Genomic DNA, 19,747 nt, shown 5'->3' on the forward strand with positions numbered 1-19,747 from the left:
TAGAAATATTTGTGTCCATGCTTGACAAATTTAACTGGGTTTATAAATTTTATGCCCAAACTTGCCCAAAGTCTTGAAATATGTTGCCCATGTCCGCCCAATGTTCGGGTTGGGCATGAGTTGGGTGGGTTGACCCAACCCAAGTCCCACCCCTACTTATGCCGTAGAACTAAGTTTATTATCATTCAATTAGTAGAACTAAGTTTATTATTTAAGGTGGTTAATCAAGAAACGGAAACACAAGAAATCGAAAAACCTAAAAGAAATCCTAATGGAAGAAATTGAAAATCCTGTAGAAAAAAAGCTCAAAGAACTTGAAGCTGAACTGATGGAAGTGATTACCAAAGAAAGAAATAGAAGCTGATGGAAGACAATTGTGACGCATGTTCCTACGATTCTTAAGTTGTTAGAACACGATGATGTCTGTCTTTCGGATGGAATCCTTGTGATGTTAACTTTTCTTTTTTAATCTTCAATAGCCATGTGATCATTCTTTGAATCTCTCCTAGTTGTTTTTTCCTGTGACTGAATCTAGTGTTAATCCTATTTGTATTAATTTCACTATATTCCACTGAGCAAAGACCTATTGACCAACATCAGTTCCCTGCAAATGAGCCAAAGAGGGGACTCTTTTGCAGTCTTGCTCTTTAACCCCATTCTTTGAAATCCTTGATTTTTAAGTTGAAATTTGACTTTCAAAATCAAGATAACCATAAGCTAGAATCCCAGGAAATTAGCAGTCACATTGTTCGACTCATCTGATCCATTTGCTATAGATAGAAATCTCTTCTTAACTTTCTCTCAAAAATGTACTCTTGAGGAATAATCACACGTGAGGGGCCATGTTGAGAGAATAGGCTCTTGATAAAGAGAATCATATTAAACTACATTGTCACATTGCTGTAGATCTATTTTCTATAGATGATTCATGAGCTGTTACAACAAGGTTATATGCTTGGCATACAACAGTCATATATATGTACCAGAGATATATGTTTATTACAGAACTGTGATATCTCTGATGAGAAGGATTTGATCATTTGATATTATTATCATATTTAGTTTGTGATGATTTTATACACATTGAAGTTCTCTAAACTGCATATTTATTATGTCTTTCGATGCCCTGATGATGCCATAAGAATCCCAACTGCCACTATAAACATCCATAACATGCTAACAAGCAATACATAGGTTCTTCTCGATGACTTCCTATACTCTCCAAACACAAGTATTCCCCAGAACGTGCTCACAAGTGGAAATGCCTGATTTTGATATATATACAATTAATCAATAAAGATAATATCGTTTCAGAGAAATCAATCAATAAACAAGAAAATGGCGCATAATATCCTTGCTAGAAAGGGCGCGCCTATCCTCCCTTTAGTTTCTTTGGATGCAAAGCAAGTAGGGAGAGATTAACCTGAACAGCATCTGACGCCGCATATCCAGCAGCTTGGCCGCCCATGAACTGGAGGCCATTTCCTAAGCCACAAAGAAGCCCTGCCAAAAGATCCCAATTTCTACCATTCCAATCATTGAGGTAATTCTTAATTGAAGACCGTGGTAGGTTGAATACAGGGTAGTACAGGAAGATAACGTTTAGAACGATAGGCGATAGCAACCACAAAACAAGATACAGAGAAGTAGAAAAATGCAGTGTAGACAGCTAAATGCGGAACCCCTTCTTTCATTGTCCCCCATTGATCATTCGTCGCCAAATTGAATGCTAGCGAGAAAAAGGAGAAGCAAAGCCCAGCAAAAAATGTCATACCCAAGCCGATCAAAGTGTTCTTTCCAAACACCTGCCCATATACATCAAATCCTTAAGAATTTCATTCTGGCCTTTGCAAAAAATCATAGTATAGTGTACGAGAGAGGCCCAAGAAGAAATTATTAGTGTTGTGAAATAACCAACCTTGATTGCCCTATTATTTTCAACCTCTATAAGGAAGCCTGCAGTTCCTACCTCAGCTTTCTCAGCACAAATAGTTCCATCCTCCATATCCTTTTTTGCATCTACAAATATCATTACCATTGACTTTCTGAGTTTTCCAAAGTTCCTAGAAACAGAAATTTCAAAATTATAACATACTGCGAACACTCAAAGAATGGCTCACCTCCGCTATTGGAAGCATCCTTGGACTTTTTCTGATTTACGTAACTACTGAGCTTTGCTTTATTATCAGTTGAATTTGAACAGTGAAGAGCAGATCCAAGACAAACGGCAACTAGAAACATGCAACTCCTGGGAAAAGAATCTCGGCTTTGTTGATTCGATCATCTAAGAAGTAATTCAAACTGGTGCCTGTTTACATTCGTCATTACGTGAAAACTGACTCAGTTTATGCAAAGCATCATTTAAATTATATATGCTTAGGTTTCTTGGGTAGATATATACCTATAACAACTTTTATGCTGGAACAAACGACCTCCGTTACCCAAAGACCCACCATTGCCCAAGCATATTGGTTCGCGAGGTTTCCAACAGTGAGAAGAACCCCACCTGCCGTAGCGAACAAGACGCACTGTAGGTGTAAAATATCGCACACATTGTTATCAGGTGAAATTTTCGTTTTACCATCAAGCGAAGACGAATGCATAAAGCATATCAAAGATGACGTCACAAAGCCACAATAAAAACATGAAGAGTCGTGCGGTAGTGAAGAGCATGTGCGAAAAATACCAATGTGAGCATGCGTCATTAATGCATGTCAGATCCGAAAATAGGGGCTTTATTAACTGTCCTCCACTATGTAAACTCCTATATAAGAAGCCAACCACCATTGTATAGAGGGAGACTTTTCTGTGAGCTGAGATAAGATTTTAAGAGAGAGAGAGAGTTATTTGTTTTCCAAGTTAGGGTTTCTTCATCCCCTCTTTGTATTTTGCTCAAAGTTTTAATAAAAAATCTTAAGCTTTTTCATTATGATTTCTTAGATTGTTTCATTAGATCTTAACAGGGTGTAGTTGTAGGATTTCCTGCACGTACATTTGGGCGCTAAAAATCAGCTTGGATGATATACCTTGTTGGTGAATTTCATTCAAAAAAGACTTAACAATATTCGTACTTTTTCATTTTTTTATCATCGATCATTGAGAGCTCTAGAAATTTAGATCTGAAAAACGTAACCGAAAGTTTTCATCTCTGAAAAATAATTTTCCTTAGTAGGATTTTCGGTTCTTTAAAGAGTACTTTTTCCGTTATCAAGAGAATATATTCTTACAGGAACAAAAGATGGTGAGAAAAGAATCTGCAGGAGAAAACGTGACACCAATTAGGAGAAGCAGGAGAATTGCAGGACGAAGAAGAAGAGAAATCGCTGAATCATCAAGGATGGGCGAAAGAAACAACCAACATCGACAAGTTAGATCCCAGATCCAGCAGGTGCAAGAGGAAAACAACCGCAGGAACTACGATGAGGTAAGCGTTCATACCACATATACAGATACAACGGAAGAGGACGAGCAAAGAACTGTGGAAGAAGGACCAGTCTCCACACAAAGAACTGTGGAAGAAGGACCACATATATAGAGCAACTCAAGCAAAGATTAGATGAAGAAGGAAGGAGAGAAGAAGAAGCGCGTGCGAACTTGACGCGTCAGAATGATGAGCTAAGAGAAGAAAATCAAAGATTACAAGAGCAGAGGTCATGGACCACATCAAGGACAACGCGTGCGAGCTCAAGATCAAGAAAAAGTAGGAGTACTTCCAAGAAAAGTCGATCTGATCGCAGAAATGACGCACAAGAGCAACTTTTGAATAACAACTATGTTGAGCATTTTCATGTAGGTGATAACATGAAGGAAGAACGCGGTCACCATCGCATGGAGCAACCACCAGTGGATTATAGGTACCAACAAAAAGGGGATATCCACGTAGGAATAATCAACATGGTCAGCAGGGCGAAAATGATCGCATGGACTATGAACAAGAGGAGGAGACTGATGAAGAACATGGAAGGATAATACTACAAGGAAGAGAAATGTTGAGGAACAACCGCGAACGAGACCGCGCTGAAGAGGAAGAAAGGAATAACTCCGCACAGGTACACACCAGGAATGAGCGAGAAAGACGCAGAAGAAGAAGAGAAGACGTAGAAGAGCGAGAAGTTCAAGAAGCAATACAACAAAATAGGCATGAAAACAGATTGAGATAAGCAAAGTTGAAAAGACCCATGTAGCTGGATCAAGTGATGAATGAAACAATTCCAGGAGAGCTAGCAAAAGTAAGATCAATGATGACGGCGAGAAGAGACGCAGGAAGGAGACAACTAGATGAGGCAATTGAAGAAGCGGGAAAAACGCCGTTTACAAGACAAATACAACTAGCCGTAGTACCAGCTAATGCACTTTACCAGTATTCACTAACATCTTTGATGGAAGTACATGTGCAGTGCAGCATATAAGAGCATACATCAAATCTCTATTACAGTGGGAGTAAAATGATGCGGTACTATGTAAGTATTTTCCTGCGAGCTTAACAGGAGAGGGCTTGCAATGGTTTGAAGGATTACCCATAGGAACCATCAGATCATTCCATCAACTACAAAGCATCTTCCTGGGACAATATATCAACAATAACATGCTACGACCAGGGATAGAGAAGGTATTCAGCTTAAAGAGGAGGATCAACGAAAGCTTACGCACACTAACAACGTGGTGGAGAACCATGTCCAGCTAAATGGCAGGGAGAGTATATGAAAGAAATTTCATATTGGCCTTCATTAACGCACTTTTTCCAACATATTTGTTATATACGCCGATACGGGCGGAACTGCGCGAGTGTCAAGAAGAATATATAGCTCTTGAGGAATAGCAAAGGGATCGCAAGCTTACTACCAAGGACTACAAACGCAATCGCAAGTACTTCGCATGGAAGTCAATAAAAGACAGTAGCAGATGAACAACAAAAATAAGTAGCGATGAGTAGCAGAGACCAAGAAATATATGAAAAAGAGTACAAAGAAAGACAATACTGGAGGAAACAACAAGATAGCAAGGTTCGATAATCAGGGAGAAGGTTATAGTGGATAGAAAAGGTATTACAATCAGGGATCAGGTGGAAGCAACAGAGTTAACTAAGAAATCAGAATGCCGCCCCTTAACACAAAACGAGAAGATCTGGGAGGCAATAATACTACTAGAAATAGATATCAACACCACCAAATCTTGGACAAGAACCACCGTCGGGATGGAAGAGCCAAGAGTTCTGCATCTATCATCGCTTCCATGGCCAAAACATCAATGAATGTAGAAATGTAAAAATAATTATACAAAGAATGATCGATAAATGAAAATGGAATCACTTTCTAGCCGCACGACAGCAGAATCTTCCACCACCACCACCACTAGAAGGACAGATGCAAGGATCGGAAAAAGGAAAAAGTACATTTCAGATTGAAGGAAAAAGAAAACCAAACCTTATCTCTTTATCTCTTCTTAACTTTTCTGTCTCTCTCTCTCTCTCTCAACTCATTCTCTTAAATTTTTCCTCTATCATAACAATTAGTTGCTTGTGGATCAAAATTTTAGTATTAGGTTTTGCGTCCTCTTCTTGTCTATCACAACAACATCAGATCTTGAAGTTTTTTTCTGAATGGGTGAAAATAAGGCGATGAAGATCTTGAATGACAACTGAAAACGAAGATTCATCTACCAAAACTGAATCGAAAGATAAATATCATATCACTGTATGCTCAATCGATTAACTCATCTATCTCAAATTGAAATTTCAGAAGAAAAAAAATCGATGCTAGTAAACCTAAAATCTTCGATTTAAACTCAATTTTCTCTTTTTTGATTCATTATCAGTTTGTGCATTTGTTCATTTTTTAAGTTTATTCTTTAATTTTCTTGTTCTTGTTTACTGCTTGTGTGTATTCTCTTTTTATTTAGGCACCAAAGAAATAGAAAGCTCCGCCACATCTTCAAATCTAGCTAAATATGGTGGTCGTAAACAAAAGGAGATCAATTCATGATCCTCGAACTTAAATCTATATTGGGTTCTTGTTTTATGTTGAATTTAAGTTATTTATTCGATAATGAGTTGTTTGTTTTTGTGATTTGTGCAGAATTAGAGAAAAAGGAGAAGGTTAACAACATGCTCTTGTTTGATTGAGCTAGGGTTTAATATGTGATTTTCTTTGTAAGATCATTACTTCAGCTGGTTTTGTAAATATTATGCGTTTTCTGTTTGATAAATATGGGTTTTGTTCTGTTACTAGATTATGGTTCTTGTGTTGGAACTGTGCGTTGTTATGGTTTTGATTAAATGTTTTTTTTTTTGTTGCATTGGTTTCTTTCAATGTTGCGCAATTATAACAATCTTTAGTTCACTGCTTTTCAGTTGTTTTTTGGTTGACAGATTCACCATTTTTTTTTGAGATTTGTAGAAAGTTGAAGAGAAAAATCTTCTGATGTAGATAGCTGACATCTGCCAGTCTCCACACAAATCTAAACAGAAATAAAGTGTGATTTTGATGTATTTTTTGTTATAGTTTGAAAATTTGTGTAGTTGGATTGTTGATACAGCGCATAAATATGGCAAAGTATGCATTGGCATTAATGGGTCATGCTTTTGATCATTCCATGGGTAAGCAAAGCCTTTTCCATCCTATTTCAGTTTGCTAGCTTGATTTTTGGGCGTCTAGTATTGGAGATTCTTCTTAAACTTGTTTCGTGTTGTACATTTTCATGAGGATCCATGAGAGCGTACAAATTCGCTGTGATGGTACTACCTGAAAGGTTAGTAACTTAATCAAAATAAGCTTGTAATGTTCGCAGCTAGTCCTTTAGCTTGTAAAAAAATTATATTCTGCCAAGAGATGTACTGATATGATGCAAAGTGGCAAAGCCATCTAGTTTAGTTTGGTTAATGGGTAATTTCACCCTGAGTTAATCTTTTCTAAGTTATTTTCTCAACACAAGTTCAGAATATTGAAATTGTTTTTCTTCTGCAGATTGGTAGCCAAATGTTACTGTTGCACACTAAGAAAAGCCTCCTGAATGAAGGGAAGCCATTGATTTGGACATTCACTACAAGAAGGTGAGTGGATGTGGTTCTTTAAGTTCATACTTTTAGCAAGATAAGTTTGTTGCAATATTTCTAAACAGGTTCTAGAATGATTTACACTTCAAAACATAGCAAGACTGTTATATTGGCCTAACAAATCGACTAATAGTTGTTACTCAAATAGATTCTTGGGAACTCACCCCCACTTTTTGCATCTCGGGTGATGATTCTGACGAATAGTATAAATGATCTTATTCATGCTTCTGATATTTTGCAAATGGTACTCATCCTTAATGGTTGCTGGTTTATTTGGATTATTAGTTGCCTGGTGTGCTGCCAGTCCACAGAAACTTAGTTTTTTACCCAAGTGCCCAAGCATACATTATTTATCAATGGTAACAGATGCAGCTATGGATCTCCGTACGAGTGTCAACTGGAAAGTCTACTGAGTAAGGATCTCAATTTGTGAAGTTTGCGGATTTTCTGCTAAGACTTGTATCAATTCACTGTGTATGTTTTGGGTCAGGTCTCAATTTCTTGATGAGTTATGGACTGGATATTTTACATACGCAAAGTAGTTGCAGTTCATATTTTATGTGTAGTTGTAGGTGGTGCTCGAGTAGATTCCTTGTCTCTTTTCCTATTTTTTTACCGTTCTTAATTGTTATAGTCTTGGTTTTGTTTGCAGCTTAGGGATGGCTTAATGGACTTTATTTGAGCTAGTTTTTCAGAAGATGAAGGAATAGATGGTGAAATCTTCATGTGTTGAAACTTTATGGTTATAAATCTTGTAATACATAGGTTAAGTTTTTCTAACATATTGTTAGAAGTTTTTCAGACTTGATTAGATGTAGAGTTCTGCACCATTTATAATGCTGGACAGTTCCCATAAAATCGTTACACCTATTACATAATTTGTTCGACTAGCATAAACCTTAACCTTGCTAGGAGAGATATGGTCATCCTTAATGCTCATTGTTGTTTTTATTGTTGTTGCAGGGAACAATTGAGCATGCAGCATACCATGATGTATCCTTTATTTTTCCATTGTTGTTGACTAGTGATATTGTGGCCATATATGTGAAGATATGCTTCGCTTGAAGTATCTTTAATTTTGTATTGAAGACCTTTTGTCAGATTTCAAGTGGAAGATTACTTCTTCACTAAGGAGGATGAAGTTGTTGCTGGAAGTGCTCTTGCAGACATGATATTCAGAGAAACCAATCTATACTAGTGTCGCTGGAAGTGCTCTTGTACAATTGAAATTAGCGAGCGTATTTTCAATGTTTTAATACATATAACTGGGGTAGTATTTAGATGTTGAGGTTGCAAACTGAATCCACCTTTTAATATAAATGTTAACTTTGTTTTCATATATTAATTTTAGTTTTAATTTTGATCTCAGTTCCAATGTTAGTTTAAAATTGAGCTGAATCAGCCTAATGATTCAGCTGAATCAAATCAATTTTTTTTGTAAAATTATGAATATAAACCACTGTGTCTATCAGAGTCTTGTCAATACAATGAATATACTGATGAAAGAAGTAGTTTTTTTAAAGAATTCAACCTTTCCCAGACACGGTCGTTTTGGAAAAAACCACTTCCAGATTCCAACTGATGAACATAGTCGTTTTTAAAGATATTACATTTTGTCTTGGCAGTGGTTTAACTTCCATTTTCCACTAGTGATATGCAAGGGATAATGAAGGCAAAGAGATATTCAACTTAGAAAAATTGTCAAAACTTAAAGATTGGCAAAAGCAACCAATCACATTCAGTGCTGAGGAAGTGCCAGGAAGAGGCGAATTGCACGAAAGTCCATTGGTTGTCAAGCTGGAAATAATACCAAAATTGAGAAGAGAAAAAGAAGAAGAAGACAATGATACCGACACATGGGCAATAAATACTTATTTAATTGACTCTGGCAGGTCAGTAGATATTCTGTTTTATCATGCGTACAAGACCATGGGCGGTAAAGATGAAGATCTCATCCCATCAACATATAAAATTTATGGGTTTAGTGGGTCAGCTAACAAACCAAAAGGGGAAGTCACCATGCGGATCCCCCTCAAAACCATAACCACCGAAATCACATTTTGCGTTGTTGATGTGGAGTCTCCTTATAATGCTTTGATAGGCATACCTTGGTTACATAACATTGTGGGAGTAGCATCTACTTATCATCAATGCATCAAGTTTCCACTACCAGGGGGTGTCGGTGTAATTAGGGGGGATACTGCATAGGCAAAGATCTGCAGTGGAATAGATGTTGAAAAAAGCGAAAGCCGTGCGACCAGGTGAGATCAACACGACACATTGTAGTCATGTCTTGACCTTGGGGTTTAAAATGAAGAGCTTACCTGAAACATGGGATACTTTCTGAAGAACACTAATGAAAAAAGCGTCAGTGTTCTGATAATAAGGCACTATCCTCATCCAACGTTCTAGACGAAGATCTGAAACTTCCATTTCCGAAGTACCAGTTGGACTCGCAGTGATCTTACACTTCTCGGTGACATGATTAGAAACTGCATTACAGACATTTTGACGTTTCTCCTCCACATTCTCCATCTGATTGTCATTTACAGGAGGAACTACATTTTCATCTAAACCTGAAGGAACCATTGTCTCGGCACCAGAGATTTAACCAGAAGATGCTTAGTCGCAGTGGCAGTTCTACGGTACGTAGACACATCTTTGTAAAAAGATAACCCTACACCCTTATCACGGACCTGCTATACAAATGTCAATTAAATGACGTTATATACCTCATACACAATAGTATCAGTTATATCGCTACATTAATCATCCAGGAATCTCTATCTAGAAGTGTACATGAATAACAACCATAGATATCAGAATATCAAAGGTTGAGTATACCATTCTTCTACCCACTTTAAGCAAAGCAGTACCTGCAATGAACTACATGAATAAGTTTGGGGAATTGATAAATATTTATGCTCTTAAAATGCAAGTCCTAATTTCAGAAGTACTGCAACCGTAAAGAAGAGATCAAATGACACTTAATAGTTCATAGAAATCAAGCTCAAGTTTAAAAGATAATCTACATCATGTCATTGCAATTGAGTACAATTTTCATTCAAAAACAAGCATTATAAGCTAAACAAAGGTAAGGATTGATGTACACTTATCTCCTTGTGCAGTTTGTCGATCAACAGATGTTTCATAGCTGCATGTTCTTGTTATGCTATGAGAAACCAGCTTAGAGTTGAAAATGATTTTGAAATGTACTGTTGTAGAGCATAGTAGACAACAGGACTTGTATCTCAACAGTGAATATAGGAACAACAAAGTTCAAGCAAAATCACTAAGAAGAAAATTAACGTCCTGTAATGGCAGCTGACATTCAGATAATGAACACTAATTAAAAGAAAATATCAACTAGTATGCTTACCTATATGCAAAGAGAAAAAACATGCTTCAGTGTAGGAAAGATTACTACAACATCACAGTCCAAGGTACCCCATCCTGTCAAAGCTAACTCCCCATCACAAGAATTCATAAGACATACCAGTGAGCAGTGATTTTCTTCCTTGTTCATCCTTGGACCTCGATGCACTGTTTCATCACCACCACAACACCATCAATCATAGTTACCTGAACAAGATCTAGTAGCATAGATTTTGAGAAGAAGTAAAGCGCTAATTAAATGAGTCTTATCACCTCAAACCTTTGACTCATTAGCTGCATTCACAGTCGATTCCAAGACCTGAATCTCCCAAAACATAAACAGAAAAAATATTTCAGAGATCGAATATAAATAAATTACACATACTTAACCAATCAAATATAAATAAATTACAGTGAATGGAACATTAGGGTCGACTCATCTAAAATAAAAAAGCACTAGATAGAGAAAAAATGGTGGATTCAAGACAAAGTGGTGGTCAGGATGACAAAGATTAAACACCTGAAACAATTTTCAGCTGAACAAAAAATTAGATCGGCAAGATTGAAAATTATAAAAATTTACCTAACCAGAATTGATTCAACGGGTAGTAGATTTTAAGATGGACTGAATTCATATATGAACCTAGATTTTCGGTCATAGTTATAGATTAAAAGATGGATCAAATTTCTGTCCGAAACCCTAGAAAAATTGTGACAAAAAATTTCAAAAATTTTAACTCTCAAAATATAGACTAGGATTTTAATCTCAAAAGATAGCTAAGATGGGATATCTAAAGATCTGTGCTCTAATCATAAATCAGACACGAAAATAGATATGAAAGCAAAGAAATTAGGTTTTCGAACTAGAAAGGAATTTTTCTGATACCGATTTTAAATGAAAGATTCATCTATCATTTGCTCCGGTGATATACTAAACTCTGTATTGAACTTAAGAATATTTTTCAACCATGAGAGAAGAGGATGAGATAGAGCATGAGAAGGTCTAATCTTCTTCGATAATAATCGATAATAAAAGCGATAGAGAACCGAGTCAGTTTTGAAGCAGACTCCCGAGTATCTGAATAGGCTGACTAGTGAGTCAGTTTAGAAGTGTGGGCAGCAAAACTAACGAGTGGCACATGTGGAAATCTAATCTGTTACTAATGGCAACAAAGCAAAACAGTTGCGAGTTTTATAACTGAGGAAAACTGTTGCTAAATGTTTGCAACCGCAATTCGCAACAGAAATTTCGCAACTTGGGCTAAGCTGTTGCAAAATCTAGTAACTAATCCTTGAATTTGGTGTAGTGCTAGTAACAAAGGGAAAGGATAAAGGAATAATGGATCATGACAGTGCTGAAGCGGCCTTATCAAAAGGCAAAAGGATCAAATTCGCAGAGAAAAGGGGAGAGGCAGTTGGTACAAATCGAATTCACAATCAGACCTGCGATGGACAACATATTAAACAGAGAACTACTGGAAATGTAGTGTGTGAGTTAATGAATGAAGAGGGAAAAGACATAAATGACGTGCTTGATCAACAATGGGAGCGGTACAAGAAGAAATACCACAATTAAGTCATGCAAAGACAATCGCATACAATGAAGATTATCATTACGCGAATCTAATAAAGAGATACAGAATACAAGTAGCAGACAGCTTATTTTAAGATGAACAATCTTTAAAATAATTATTATGTACGCGAATAAATGAAGAAACAAGAAATCTACGATGTACGAATTCGAGCTATGAATGAAAATGAATTTTTTTTATTTCTTCAATAATTGAATACTCCATAAAAGGATACAGGTAGAAGAACGATGCAATATTAAGACCTCATAATAAGACCTTAATAGGAGGCAACAAAAATTAAAACCTGTAATTAGGGAGGCTAGGCATCCAGTTGCGGTGTGCACCCTAGTTCGCGTAATCGTAAGAGGCAATAATAAAACCTAACGTGCGTCATAATTGGGGAAAACCTAGACAGCATGGCTCGGGCGAGAGCTACACCAAGTCTGAAACCTGAGTCATGGATATTTGGGGCGAAAAAAAAGCCTATCCGGCAGAGACTCCTTATTCGAAAGACAAGAGTGTGTAAATGTAGTGTGTGAGTGTCGGGGGCCGCGGAGTATGGAAACTCGATCAGGGCGCCGGGGTACACGGTTGAGCCAAGAGTTCCGGGGGCGTCTGGAGCGTACCTCGCCATTCTTGGAAAGTCCTGACTATGATACACTCGGTCCTCAAGAAACCCTACTTACGGTGCGGTCTCGCAACCATAAGCCATATCGGCAGAGGGACAAGAGGTTGCGAAAACAACTGATTGTTGCATCACCGGATGGGAGGAGCCCACCCTAACCCGGTAGGGGTAAGCTTCCTTGAAGGGGCAGTCAGGGGGAATATAAGGACGACACTCTCCATTAGGGAGCTGAATTGTGTCAAAAGACATCAGTATCATGGGATTATGACTCAAAAGAGAGTGTAGATCTGTCATATTAGCGCGTCAATATATCCCGCAGAAGCAATAATACGAAAGATGATAAGACAAGATCAATAGATCGTTACATGAAAGTGTAAAGACCGCCTGCGATTTTACCGCCCGACCAAAAAGAATACCTGGGGAAAGAATAAGACCTATCAACAAGGGAGGCTGATTAAGACCTCTACTTAAAGAGGATCAATAAGACCTCAGATGAAACATAAAAGACCAATCATGCGGTGATAGAATAGAAACATTACTAATATTATTTTGCAGAAAAACAAAACCTCACAAAAATAAACAACAGCAGCGCGAAGGAGATAGCTGAGGCAAAAGAAGAAAGAAGGAATAACATAAAAAGAAGAACAATTCAGGTATGACAAATGTAAAATATAACTTCAATGGCGCGAATATCAACGCACAAACAACATGAATAACTGTCTGCATTATAAAGATCGCACTTATAGATATGATTTTAAATCTTGATAAGTTTATCAATATTAATCATTTAAGGCGAATAACAGACGTAAGAATGGGAATAAAAATATCAAAATGAAATGTTATTCGCCTTAACATGATAGACTTAAGCCTTAATATGATAAGCTTATGCAATATGTTATCATTGGATTAATACTAATTACTAGAAGAGATAGTTTTTTTCTTTCGACTAATGATTATATGCAGAGTAGAGACACACAGGAAAAGGAAGAAACGGAATATACATTAAAAAACAACTTCTAAAATTTAGGGAACATCAAACATACAAAAAGGTGAAAAGTATAGTACAAGAGGCAGATAAGGTTTTTACAAGTAAGAATGAAGAAAATTCTTCAGATAAAGCAGTTATTTCCCACCCAAGTCATCTCCCCCAGCCTCAGAACCACTGTCCTCCTCATTAATTTCTTCATATTCATCAAACTCTGCTTCACTATCAGAGATGTCAGAGCCTTCTTCATTAGGAGGAACTTCAAAGAAATTATAGTTTGACAAAGGAATGTTGTTATCAGTGCAGACTTTCTTGATAGGCGCATCACGAACGCGAAGCGCATCCGTACTCAACTTAGAAACAGTGACAGTCATCTTTTTCTTGAGCCTGCGGTACTTAGAATCACGAGCGGAAGATTTCGCTTTCAGACTTTCAATCTCCTCAAGATACTTCTTCTCAGCATCTGCGAAGGAAAATGAAAAGGTCAAAGTCGCATAAGAATTATTATTAGGGAATTACAAAGGAATAAGAATTATAAACAACATTATTCCCTGAGAGGATAGTCTTAACCAATGACGCTTGGTCAGATTCTACACTAAAATTTGTGTCTAAGCCAGTTCTAGCATTGTCAATCACCCTAGCAGCCCAACCAAACTCAGCGTTACTCTCTATAAGCATTCGAGAACGAATTATATTCTCTCGATCAATTAAAGCATCCCTTTCGCTTATATCTTGATCTTTAAAGTTTCAGCACCCTTAAGGACTGCGTTATCCTTCTCAATAATAAAAGCGTTCTTTTTCGCTTCCAAATTTTTAATTGTCTCCTTATCATTATGGAGGCGGCGTTGAAAACCGTTATTTACAGATAACATGGACCTATTTTCGTGCTTAAGTATCTCATATTTCGACCTTAGTTCCTCCAAACCAAGATTCTCTAACCATCATTGGAAAAATTATTGAATGAAGAGTTAAGGATCTCTAGGAGAACCTCCTCGTCATCAGGGTGATTAGACGCTTCATCAGTCAAATTGTAAATTTCTTCGAACACAAGCAATTAAGGGAAGAAAAACATAATGCGAAGAAATTTAAACAAGAAGGAGCGAAAAATACGTACCTATTAGCTGATTGTTTCTATCACGAAGTTCAACCACTCTATTTTTATAAGTGGAAAGTTCATCGCTGAATTTTTGAATCTCAGTCTCGAGATTGCGAACTTTCCTATGCAAATCATTGGTGACTGCATAGGAAACGCGAGCGTTCTATATAAACGAAGAGAATGAGAAAAAATGAGTGAGATATGAAACTTTATTGAAACCAAACGCACAAGAAGAAAACTCACCAAAGACCCAAGCGCAAATTAAAAATTTGGAGTCAAAGCAGAGGCTCCTTGCAATGACTCATGACTCAAAGAGAGAGCATCCCAAATTCTAGCAACCGCATCACATGTGCGAGTTAGTCCTTCATCATTAACAGAAGCTAATGAGTTCGAAAAGATACTCGAAAAATCCTCCATAGCAGATGTAGATGCAGAGTCATTAATAGGAAGAGAAGTGTCGACATGAACAGGCGATTCTAAAAGAGTTGAAGAAGATGCTTTTCTTTTCTTAGAGGTTCTATTCGCAGAAGACTTGGAGACGACTATCTTACACGTAGCTTTTACTTTTAAAGAAGCATTCTCATTCATCAAAGAAGGATCTCCATTATCAGAACCACTAGCATCTCCAGCTTCAACCTTCGCACAAAGAAAGAGATAAGAAATTAAGGCAACAATATTGTTAAAATTTAAAGGAAGGTATTTCTTACTCCATCAGTGAGCGAATGTTACGCTTACAATGTAGTCTGCTTCCCAGTCAACTTAAAATTATTCCTCAGCTTGGAAATCTGAAATCAAGGAAGGTAGTGAGGAAGGAATAGGGAATAAGATGAACGAGCGAAGTCAAGAGAAACATACCACATCATCCCTTTCAGGCCACCTGTACTTCCAGGGGTTGTAAAGGGAAAACCCCTCAGGAAGCGGATTGATCGAACCATCAACACCCTTACCAGTAATGTAGGGACCCTCAAGAATAAAAGGGTACTCCACCCAACGATCATCATTTGATTTACTAGGGGACTATTGGAGGAGTCATGAAAATCAACATCCCGCATGATCCTCTCTTTTTCTGCGAGACCATCCTTTATCATCAAACGAATGCCCCAGCGGTGTGATTCATTCTTCACGATGACCACCTCATATTGGAGAAAGAAGTTCTCAACTGTATATTCTGCAGGGACAATTTCTTTATGTGCATGTTTCGTATTCCTTACTTCCTCTGGGTAAGAAGATTCTAACCCTGCCGCACGAAGAGCGTACTCCATCATTATCTAGATACAGTCACCACTCAGTTGGAACACCCCACACGAAAACCTCGCGTCAGAAAGAAGCTCATAAAAAAGAGGGGTTTGAGGGTTATAAAGAGGAATGGGAAGGCCAGCTGAGAGATGACCGAGCGAAAAAATGATTTTATGATCATTCTAATACTCGAGTGAAAACCACTTTAGGTCCGAGCGAAGTAACAGGCTATGATCAGGGGGAATTGATAATGTAAAACCCCTACATTCGAAATCTTTTTTTATTTTCTCAAATTCCTTAACATTCTTCCAGCCGGGCTTGAGTGGCATATTTATAATGGGGATAATCTACGGAAAAAATCCAAACAATTTAATCGAGATAATCAGAATGATCAGGAAGATGATGAAGAATAAAAGCTAAAAGGGGTGAGAAAGAGATGGATGATATAACTGAAAGAATGCGAAATAGATAGTAGTAAAGAGGAAGAATCAAAAGAATGGATTGAAAGAAATGAATGGCAGCAGCAGAAAGCAAAAATTGCATAGGAAAGAAGAACTTGAAGAAGAGAAGTAAAAAGAAGAAAAGGAAAGCGTATGGCAGTAAATAAAGGATTTTATCACGGTTCCCAAGATATTTCTCTCAAATCAGTACATTGATTAGAAACGGACTGCTATGAATAGGTGGTTAACAGAGGCGTGTCAAATTGTAAGTGGAGGAGATAACACGTGTAGGCTGCCATGACGAGATTCCGGAAAAAGTTACAACTAAAAGGAACACGAAAAGATGCAGGGGTGCGGTAAAAAAATTTCAAAGAGATTTCTCTTACCGCTCCTTATTCCACAAAGAGCGATGCGAAAAGAGGCAAAATGTAGGTGGAAAATATCGCACACCTTGTTATCAGGCGAAATAGTCGTTTTACCGTCAAGCGAAGACGAACGCATAATGCATATCAAAGATGACGTCGCAAATCCACACTAAAAGAATGACGAGTCGTGCGCTAGTGAAGAGCACGTGCGAAAAATACCAATGCGAGCGTGCGTCAACGCACGTCAGATCCGAAAATAGGGGTTTTATTAGCTGTGCTCCACTATGTAAACCCTCATATAAGGAGCCAACCACCATTGTATAGAGGGAGACTTTTCTGTGAGCTGAGATAAGATTTTAAGAGAGAGAGAGTTATTTGTTTTCCAAGTTAGGGTTTCTTCATCCTATCTTTGCATTTGCTCAAAGTTTTAATAAATGATCTTAAGCTTTTTCCTTATGATTTCTTAGATTGTTTCACTAGATCTTAACAGGGTGTAGTTGTAGGATTTCGTGGGACTACATGCACGGCCAATTGTCCTGCACGAGTTAAAAATCCGTGATTAAGGAAAACTGGTTTAAGTAAACTACGATTAAACGTTATTTAAGAATCAAATGGAGATGATTGTGCATCAGATTAATTAGATTATAAAATGGAATGAAAGTAGTATCGCATAACAATTACATATAATCTGAAACTCGCTCTCTGGCATGACTATTCTATGCTACAATAGGAATTAGATGAAAGACTTTGATAAATTGAACCACATACACAGCTTAGTACTTACTTGATAAAGCTGAGTGATGAAATTTGGCATATTCAGCTGGCTATCACCGATTTGACCAAATGTTAGTGCAATTAATACAGCAGCTAAGAGATTTGTAATGGAGTAATCAAGGTAAGTATGCTGTGGAAGCCTACCCTTTCTCTCTGAAAGAGCAATAATAGCAGGCCATGTACCTAAGAAGGATAGAGCAAGCAACATAGATCCTATGGCCCCCCATTTACTCTCAACTCCATACATCTTGAGCCTCAGTAGTATCAAACCAAAATCTCTCAACTGATGAATGAGAAGAAATGTTGAGGAAAGTTTGATGAAAACACCACTTGCCTAATATGCTAATAGGAACAACTTTCATAAAGAAAGTCAGGTTTATAGAATAACTAGCACTATATGCACATGACGAGAAGATTCATACACCAGACAACATCTAAAATTCCAGCTTGCTTTATAGTATATAGTAATGCCGTAATGGCTATTTCATTAAGTCAAATGATGCTGTAACTTCAATAATTGAGAATCTCAACAGCATAATGATTAATGACTAATTTAGAAGTTCTTTACAAAAATACAACTCACTGTCTCTGCTGAAAACAAATGAAAGTCGAATTAGGAGGTAAGTCAAGGTAGTCGAAGTTGAAACAGCTCCAGACTTTTTGAAGGTTGTTTATATGATGGATTAAGGAAGACCGGGATCTATTGAAACACTAAATCTAATTGAGTTTTCGAAGTTGTGAAAGTTTATTCATTCTGAACTATTGAATTAATTCCACATGGGAGTGAGAATCACTTTGAAATGCACATGACTAGGAAATTAACTTTTATCTACTAGTTTCTCCTTCTGGAATGAAAATCAAAAGTCTCCCCTTTGATTCATAGTTTCTCAATCTTCTCCTTTAGTTTAAATAGACAAACCCTAAAACAATGATGCTTCATCGATGAGTGATTTCGCATTTTATTTGTTCTTTATGCATCTTTGGTTACAAATGATGCTTTTGAGTATTTTTGGTTTTTCTTTTGGGCGCTTGGCTAGCCAGCACCCTTTGCCTTTGTTTTGTTAATAAATTCGGGTTTAACCAAAAAAAAAGAGACAAACCCTAAAAAACAACCGCAAAACCTTGGTAGACCTATAGAATGATGTCCGGGATGATGATGATTAACGTGGCTTATCATTGTTTTCAAGACACGCAACACAAAGATAACTTTTAAACTCCAAAAGACTATAACCAACTACGGAACAATCATGCTCATTCATTCATTGATATTGTCGTCGGGGTCGAGTCAAACTACATTCAGCTGGGAGTCGAATGAACTGAATTTTCTCGTTGTATATGTCAAATAAAAGGAACATTTTGATCCTATCACTACTATTAACTATCTGGTTACATAATAGGGGTGTGTTTCAGGTTATATCTTTAGATCAATTTTCTATTAGTTGGAGGGAAGTTTTGTTCCAACCATGAAAATCTCTTGGAGTGAATGCACAACCAATTATTATTGTTAACCAGGGCGTTTTTCTAGTGATCTTGGTATAGAGTTTGATTACATCATGCGTGACTGAGTTGCAACGAATTTAGGAGTATTTAAAAGCTGCCATTTTTGAATTGGACTTCGTTCAAATCTTATGACAGAAGTATCTTGTTAGTTAGTGATTTCAAAACCCGGTCATTGCAAAACAAAAACAAAAAAGACAGAGACGGCCGTCATTTTTTACTATATAACATTAACATGCACCAACAGGTGACATGTAGGGGTGTACTTGTCATGACGCATGCCCAATGTCCATGCGTATTGACATATGAGAAATGGTGATTGCACGTAGCAGTGGGCATCCAGATGACATGACTCCTTCGTTACAGTATCTGTTTTTATCTTATTAATAGATAGAGCGGCACCAATATGCAAATCGTAGCTCCACACTGAAGGCTTAGTAAACCTAAGAATACTAGAAAAAAATGGATTCAACTAGTCAAGAGCTGAAAACTAATGAGTTGATGCAAGCTCAGACTCAACTTTATATGCATGCGTTGAGTTTTGCAAAAAGCATGGCTATCAAGTGTGTTGTTGAATTAGGCATTCCCAACATAATCCACAGCCATGGAAAACCCATGCCTCTCTGTAGCCTCGTTGATGCTCTTTCTCTACCACCAACCAAAACGGAATCTTTGAGTCGCCTAATGCGTTTAATGGTTTATTCGGGCATATTTTCTACAGAAAGCCTTGAC

General features: G+C 37.3%; 1 long non-coding RNA gene and 1 pseudogene across 1 annotated transcript; both read right to left on the minus strand.

The window, feature by feature from the left end:
• Positions 1–1,109: 1,109 nt before the first annotated feature.
• On the minus strand, positions 1,110–17,765 carry LOC113347709 (annotated as a pseudogene).
• On the minus strand, positions 8,941–11,414 carry LOC113347710. The gene is made up of 3 exons (XR_003359193.1): positions 11,313–11,414; positions 10,700–10,745; positions 8,941–10,594 (listed from the first exon to the last, which is right to left on the minus strand). It is a non-coding gene; the product is annotated as an uncharacterized LOC113347710 (long non-coding RNA).
• Positions 17,766–19,747: the final 1,982 nt, after the last annotated feature.

Source organism: Papaver somniferum, chromosome 2, assembly GCF_003573695.1.
Source record: "Papaver somniferum cultivar HN1 chromosome 2, ASM357369v1, whole genome shotgun sequence".
NCBI classification, from domain to species: domain Eukaryota; kingdom Viridiplantae; phylum Streptophyta; class Magnoliopsida; order Ranunculales; family Papaveraceae; genus Papaver; species Papaver somniferum.